The following is a 7,787-nucleotide window of genomic DNA, read 5'->3' on the forward strand; positions in this document are numbered from 1 at the left end:
TTTGTTTTGTTATTTTGAGGTGTTCAGTTTTATTTTGGTTTTAGAAAATAAACTCTGTTTTTGTTTCATGCTCTCTGTGCCTTGTCCTGGACTTTTATGTCACTTCCTGTCTCCCGTGGTGTTTGTAGTCCGTTTGTTCATTGGTTCCCCTTGATTAGTCTCCCCAGGTGTGTCTTGTTATCTTGTTAAGCTTGTTAGCCCCCTGTGTGTATACTGTTATTAGCCCTAGTTTTTCTTTAGTTCCTTGTGAGTTGTTGAATGTAATGGTTGTCTGTTTGCCAGTCATTCTGTTCTTTGTTCTCTTTGGTTTTTGCTTTATTGTTTGTTCTAGTTTTTCCATTAAATACCTGCACATAGATCCTTGCCTCTGCCTGTTTTCCGCAGCTTCTCCACAACGTTACAGTTTTTCACTGGCATGTCTCTTTGACTAGTGCATCTTTGAGCCTATAAGTAAAATACTTAAGTACTGTTAAAATCAGATACTCTAAGACTTTTACTCAAGTTGTTTTGGAATTGGTGACTTGTAACGTGTAGTGGAGTAATTTTCACTGTAAGGTATCTGTACTTTTGCTAAGTATGGTTTTTAGGTACTCTTTACACCTCTGGCTATTTCTAACTCTATGCTAGTTCTCATGTTTTGTTGTCGTGGCTATAGTGCCACTTTAAACTTATCATCCCAGCATTTTTTGCGCAGCCAACTTAAATGTAACACAACAAAAGCAGCCCAGGTGGGACTTGAACACAGAGGCTGATGCCATAACCCATTAGGCCACTGGGACTTTTTAGGGGCCAAGCCCAAAGGGCTGTAGCCCCTATTGTATCTGTATGTTTTATTGTTATTTTCGTCAAATGGGGGTCTATGGTAGCCCTATGAAGGGAATATTGGAAAATGATGAAATTTGGCACAATTGTAGTGATGGCCATGAATAGTGATCTGACCAACTTTGGGGTCTCTAAGACCAACTCCATAGTGCCACCACCAGTTCAAAAATTCAACATTTAAATGGTAATAACTCTTTAACCCCTTATTCTAGACAAATGAAACTTAGTACACATGATTACTCTCTTCTTGCTGATCACATTCAATAGCTTACATTCACACTCCACCCATTACAGTAGCGGCCATTTTGAAAAGTACAGTAAATTGTCTATTCCCTACTACTCCTTCAAAATTGATCCAATTCTTCCCAAAATTGGCTCAGATGATCTTCGGAGTGAGCTGCACAGACTTGACTGAACCAATTTTTTTTATTCATCTTTGTTCAAAAGTTATGAAGTTGTGAACTCAACAAGGTTGACTCAAAATTGGTTCAGAGGCTGTATCTCGGCCAAACTTTGATCAATCGAAACGAAACCTGGTATGCTTCATCAACACCATGATCTGAGGGCCCATGCCAAAGATGGGAATAGCGCCATCTATGGGTCGTGAGATACCAAAAATGCACATTTTCGCTTATAACTTTTGAACAATTGGTCAGAAAATTATGATCTTGGTGTCTATGGATTACTTGGGTCATGCCGAATCTGTGCATGTGAATTTTGCCAGGATTGGCTGAACTATCTGTCCGCCATTTTGACATTTGTCATAAATTGCTATATCTTTTGAACCATTGGACATATCTGCAAACAAATCGGTAGGGATCATCAACACCATGTCCCGGAGGTACCCCGGAAGTTTGAAGACAGCGCCACCTATTGTTCCAGAGATATAACGATTCTTGCAAAATGTTGTCCAAATTTTGTTATTTTTATGTCATTTGGTTCCCTGGATAATGCCGATTCTGATGATGTCTCATTTGTCATTTTCCAACAGGGTGTCTGTCCGCCATGTTCAATTGAATGAAAAACAGTTTTTTCACTACTCCTCCCAGAAATTTTGTCCAATTTTGTCCAAATTTTGATCATATGATCTTTGGACTGAGCTGCACAGAAATGACTGAACAGATTTTTTTAACTACTAGTGAAAAAAAAGTTATGATGTTGTGAAGTTAACAAGGTCAACCCAAATTGGTTCAGACGCTGTATCTCGGCCAACCTTTGATCAATCAAAACGAAACTTGGTAAACTTCGTCACCACCATGATCTGAGGTCCCATGCCAAATTTGGGAACAGCGCCACCTATGGGTCGTGAGATACCAGAAATTCACATTTTCACTTATAACTTTTGAACAATTAGTCAGAAAATTATGATCTTAGTGTCTTTGGATTCCTTGTGTCATGCCGAATCTGAGGATGTCAATTGTGTAAAATGTAAATTGTCAATTTACAATTGTCTTTTCTGTAAAATGCTAAGTCACGATCATTCTCACAAAATGTTGCTTCTGTTCCGGATGTTGGATTTTCTGTGTGCATTGAATCAGAAATGTGTTTTTGGTCATTCTCATCTGAACTTCTGTTCATTTTTTTACTTCTCTACTTCTGAACCTATCTGTTTTTTTAATGTACATTCTATTTCTGCTGTATTTGCTCTTCTTGCTGTGCACTAAACTTCATGAACATTCTTGGTTAGCATGCTAGTGCTTGCTCCTCTGTGTTCCTTTTTATATTAAAACATATCTTCAACATTGTAGTGACTGTGTGCCCTATCTGGCACAGTGTGATAAGAATTGTGCTCACAGATGAGGTCACAGGTTTTAATTCTTGTGTGGGGTGACATTATAATGAAACGTGTAAAGTGTCTTCATCTGCTCAACAATACAGGAACATCTGTGCAGCATTACAGCAAAAGTTTTATAATTTTTGTTGTTAAATTAACGGTTATGAACAAAGATATCAATGTGTATTGAGTGGGTCAGCTACTGCCATTATATACTTTAGCAAAGCATTTCATTTTTGTCTGTTTCATGGAGAGCATCACTGGAAGAAAAAATATTTGAAAACTGCTTTTAGTTGAGCTTTCAGTTTGTCAAAAGAAACTTAAATGGGATCATCATTTAAGTCATAGGCCTACAGAATAATTTAATTCTGTTGTGTACACTAAATATAAATATTTTAACAATTTTCTCCCCAATTCCAGGTTTAATGGTACATCAATAAATAAACTGAATGCAAAGAAAAGGATTACATGTAAATTTTTATCCATTATCTTGAATGCTCTATGTAGCATAGTGTGATACGAATTGTGCTCACAGATGGTCCATTTAAAAAACTTTTTTTTTTTTAAATTGTGTGGGGAACAAAACTAACATTCTACATAGAATTTCTAATGTTGATCAATAAACAAACAGGACATTGATAAAGTAAATGGAAGTGCATGACAGCAAGAAGAAGAAAAAGTACATTTGAATTCATCATGTATTTATTCAATTCTTTAGAAAGACATTACTCCGTTTACATTGAAAATATTGTTCCTTAATACCCCAGTGAGCAAGCCAGAAGGCGACAGTGGCAGGGAAAACCCCCTAAATTAGTGAAGAGGAGCATCATAGGCAGAGTGGTGTAAGGAGAAACCTTGGGAGGAACCAGACTCAGCAGGGGAAGGCCATCCTCCTTTGGCTGGCACATATCTAAATTTACTGTACATAGGCTAAATATAATACAAGCCATCCATCCAATATTTTATATATAATTGTGTTACTTTTGGGGTTATGTATTTGTGTAATAACTTTGACTATTGACTGCTTGCATCAGTTTAGATTTTTGCCGGGACATTTTCTGAATTGATAGTTGAGAATGGTTTTGTCTTCACTGTAAGAAAGAGAAGCAGAAAATCAATAAATTAAACTCAAATTAGTATCAACTTCTGATTAATAAGCATAAAGGATATTATATTCTACCTTTTTATCAGTTGTGTGCTTCTTTATAAAAACGGTTCATGGAGCGGAGGATCATATAATGGATAAGGAGGAAGTTAGAAGTGTAGGTCATTGCAGAAATCTGAAAATACATTCATGGAACATTAACTGCTTGATAAAGTGTTTAGTTGCAAAATGTTTTTGTTCTGTAATGTAGACACCATCTCTACACTCACCTTTTGAAAGTAGTGGAGAGTAGTTATCGAGTTGTGCTGCACAAAACTGAAAGAACATTGTTATTGCTTTAATTACTGCTCAAAGAAAAGTGTATAATGTCTGCAAATCTTAGATTAACTATTAAATTGACCTTTTTATCAGTTGTGTGCTTCTTTAAAAAAAACAGTTCATGGAGCGGAGAACCATATAATGGATAAGGAGGAAGTTTCAAGTGTAGCACATTGTGGAAATCTGAAAATACATTCATGGAACATCAACTGCTTGATAAAGTGTTTACACAACAACATTTTGCAACTAATGTAGACACCAGATGTACACTCACCTTTTGAGAGTAGTGGACAGTAGATATTGAGTTTTGATGCACAAACCTGAAAATGTATTGTTATTGGGTGGAACGGTGCTTGAAGAAACGAGTCGATTCAAGTTTTGCAGACATTATGCAATTAAATTTACCTTTTTATCAGTTTTGTGCTTCTTTATAAAAACAGTTCATGGAGCAGAGAATCATATAATGCATAAGGAGTAAGTTAGAAGTGTAGGTCATTGCAGAAATCTGAAAATACATTCATGGAATATCAACTGCTTGATAAAGTGTTTACACAACAACATTTTGCAACTAATGTAGACACCAGATGTACACTCACCTTTTGAGAGTAGTGGACAGTAGTTATTGAGTTATGCTGCACAAATAAAATAATATTGTTATTGCTTTAATGACTGCGCAAACAAAATACTTAATCTAAGCTTTGCAAACATTATACAATTAAATTTACCTTTTTTTCAGTTGTGTCCTTCTTCATAAAAAAAGTTAATGGAGCAGAGAATTACATATTGGATAAGGAGGAAGTTCCAAATATAGTGCATTGCAGAAATCTAAAAAAAAAACATTAATAGAACATTAGGTGCTTGGTAAATGAAATGCTTACACAACAAATACATTTTGCAACTAATGTAGACACCGTCTCAACACTCACCTTTTGAGGGTAGTGGAGAGTAGTTATTGAGTTTTGATGCATAAACCTGAAAATGTATTGTTAGTAGGTGAAACAGTGCTTGAAGAAATGAGTCAATTCAAGTTTTGCAGACATTACACTACTACATTTACATTTTTATCAGTCGTTTTCTTCATTATGGGAGTTATTGGAGTATAGAATGATGTGTTGGATGGAGTATAGAATCTCTTGCATGGGGGAAATTATGACTTCAGTGCATTTCATATGTCTGAAAAGATAACTTGCATGTGCTTACTTGCATATAGTTGATGAATTTAACAATGCCTTTAAAACAGTTTATTATATTTTAAACAGAAAAATGTTTGTGTAACCAGGCACTCCTGAGTCAACTTACCTTTGTTAGTTTTAGTACATTTTGACCATTTTTGTGCTGTTCCATTAACTTAATTTTGATATATTAGGAGACAACTGGATGGATGCAGGCAGTCTTTGTGGATGCTTCCTATGATGTTTGGAAGCATCCATTATTGTTTGGATGGCTTAGAATATGACTGAAATTAGATTAATAATAAAATACATTAGTAATATACTTGAAGTCAATTAAAAATTTGATAAATCTCTTAAAAGTAAGAATAATTAAACAGAATTCAAAATAAAGCCAGCATAAAGCTGAATACAAATGAAATACTACAATTACCTTGGCTGGATGAAGCTTATTAGCTCAAGAAAGAAGAGCAATTATGGGAGATGTAGGATGACGATCAGTGGTTTGTACTTGAGGCTGGATTGACTGGACTCTGTGGATCTTGGAATCTCAGGATAGTGTTCACATGATATGGACACAAAAACAGAACAGACAATACAATGATACAATTTTCTCATTTCAGTGTGTTGCATACATAAAATGGATTACCTTCAGATAGACCTTCATTGATAACATGGAACATCTGTACAGATTCAACTGATGATTTAACTGATGGATCATTATAAGAGTCGGTTAGATATAGATAGTCTAAGAACATACCGTCTCAAGTAATACACTTGTTCTCCAGTGGTATGCCCATTGGTATCTCAGAATAAGGGTACCGAAAAGAAAAGAGAATGCAGTTATAATGATTTCAGTACATGTCACAATCATTCCCTAAGCCTGCCTGCCTGTATCAGTACTGCCTGATGGTAACTGTAATAGGTTTGCACGATTTCGACTGAAACGTTTTCTGCATCTTTAACATAGACATGGTCTATCAGCGTTCCTTTCTCAGTTGTAGGATGTTGCACGTTGACTGTATCCATGTAATTCCATTAATGTTTCAATTGTAGATGATGTCAAGATGTCCTCATTGAAGTCTCCCATAATCACTTTCTTTCCTGAATGTTTCTCCAACTCATCAATAACATGTAACATATTTTGTCGAAACATGTCAAGTGAATATGAATTAGGCCTGTACAGCAAAGCAGCATTCAAACTTATATGTGGAACTGCAAAGTATAGACATTCCAAGTTGCAAGGTTCTGGAATGATGACGTTAAAATTAATGCCTTCACAACAGAATACACCAACTCCACCACCTCTTTGTCGTTTTAAATCAGTGAAAAGTGGAGTGCTCTCGTCATAACACTTAGCTCTCGGATTGTTCTTAAAAACAAATCCTGGTATCTGCACATCGTCTTCAACTTTTAGCCAAGTTTCAGTTAAACAGATACAATCCGCATTCATTAGCTGTCCGTGAACTTGAATATCTTGAACATGAGCTCGAAGACTTTGTACATTATGAAGAGCAATTGTAAACCTATCAGGTGCAGTGTTGGGCAAGTTACTTCCAAAATGTAATACATTATATATTACTAGTTACTGTCTTTTGAAAGTAATTAGTTACATTACAATATTGTTGTAACTTGCGTTACTGAGATTGTAACGAGTAATAATATTACCCAAATTTGATTAGTAATGCGTTATATTACTGCGTTACAGCAAAAAGTAATATACTACTGTAATATTATTACTTTTGTAATGCGTTACTCCCAACACTGATCAGGTGTCTTTATGACACTGTGATTTTCTAAAGTAAGTCGGAGCATGTTTTTCATAGCAGAGTCGATTTTCTCATTACAATATATGGCAGACTCTTTGAAGTCATTAATCATTAGTCCATCGAGGGTTCTCACACAACTCAGTGCAACATATGCTTGTCCTGGACAAAATACCTTGTCAAGTGAGACGACCGCTTTGTCTACTGTGAGTCCTTGCACTTTGTGAACGGTGCATGCCCATGCCAATTTAAGTGGAAACTGACGTCTTAAACCACCATCGTTTGTGACTTGATCTTCTTCCACTTCAATAACAGTAGAATTTGGGGAATATTTCTGTCGTTGCTTCGATCTCTGAATTTTACCAACATTTGGATGATCAAATTCAACATGAATAGCTGTTGGGAAGTCATCATCATCATCAGGTTTTTGCTTATGTGGACAACTGTGCCAAAGGCTCCATTGACAAGTCCATCTGAAACATCAAGATTTTTTCTTAGCATTACTCTGGCTCCAACACCCAAGGAAACACATTTGTCCAAACAGGAGTTGAAAACTTTTGCATGAAATCCAACTTTTGCTTCTATTCTTCCAGTTTCTGGATTTCTCACAAAGTCTCTAGCTCGAATAGTGATTGCCTCAGGACAACACGCACTAAGTTTCTGAATATTGTATTCATCAACCTGAGCATTTGTAGGAAATATATGAATAGCATCACATTCTTCACCCGTTTCATGTTTCTTCAACATGTTAATGTCGCTTGGGCTTAGAGTTTCCTTCTTTTTATGAACTCGAAGACGATTTAACATTTCAGCAAAAGATGCATCTTGTTGCC

At 35.9% G+C, this 7,787-nt stretch overlaps 2 long non-coding RNA genes across 2 annotated transcripts; both read right to left on the reverse strand.

Moving 5' to 3' along the window:
* Positions 1-3,558: 3,558 nt before the first annotated feature.
* On the reverse strand, positions 3,559-4,017 carry LOC107742664 (uncharacterized). The gene is made up of 3 exons (XR_001640325.1): positions 3,971-4,017; positions 3,777-3,876; positions 3,559-3,687 (listed from the first exon to the last, which is right to left on the reverse strand). It is a non-coding gene; the product is annotated as an uncharacterized LOC107742664 (long non-coding RNA).
* A 928-nt stretch (positions 4,018-4,945) lies between these two features.
* LOC107742665 (uncharacterized) lies at positions 4,946-5,698 on the reverse strand. The gene is made up of 3 exons (XR_001640326.1): positions 5,622-5,698; positions 5,319-5,475; positions 4,946-4,991 (listed from the first exon to the last, which is right to left on the reverse strand). It is a non-coding gene; the product is annotated as an uncharacterized LOC107742665 (long non-coding RNA).
* Between the last annotated feature and the right edge of the window lie 2,089 nt (positions 5,699-7,787).

Source organism: Sinocyclocheilus rhinocerous, unplaced genomic scaffold, assembly GCF_001515625.1.
Source record: "Sinocyclocheilus rhinocerous isolate Xijiao unplaced genomic scaffold, SAMN03320098_v1.1 scaffold8767, whole genome shotgun sequence".
NCBI lineage: Eukaryota > Metazoa > Chordata > Actinopteri > Cypriniformes > Cyprinidae > Sinocyclocheilus > Sinocyclocheilus rhinocerous.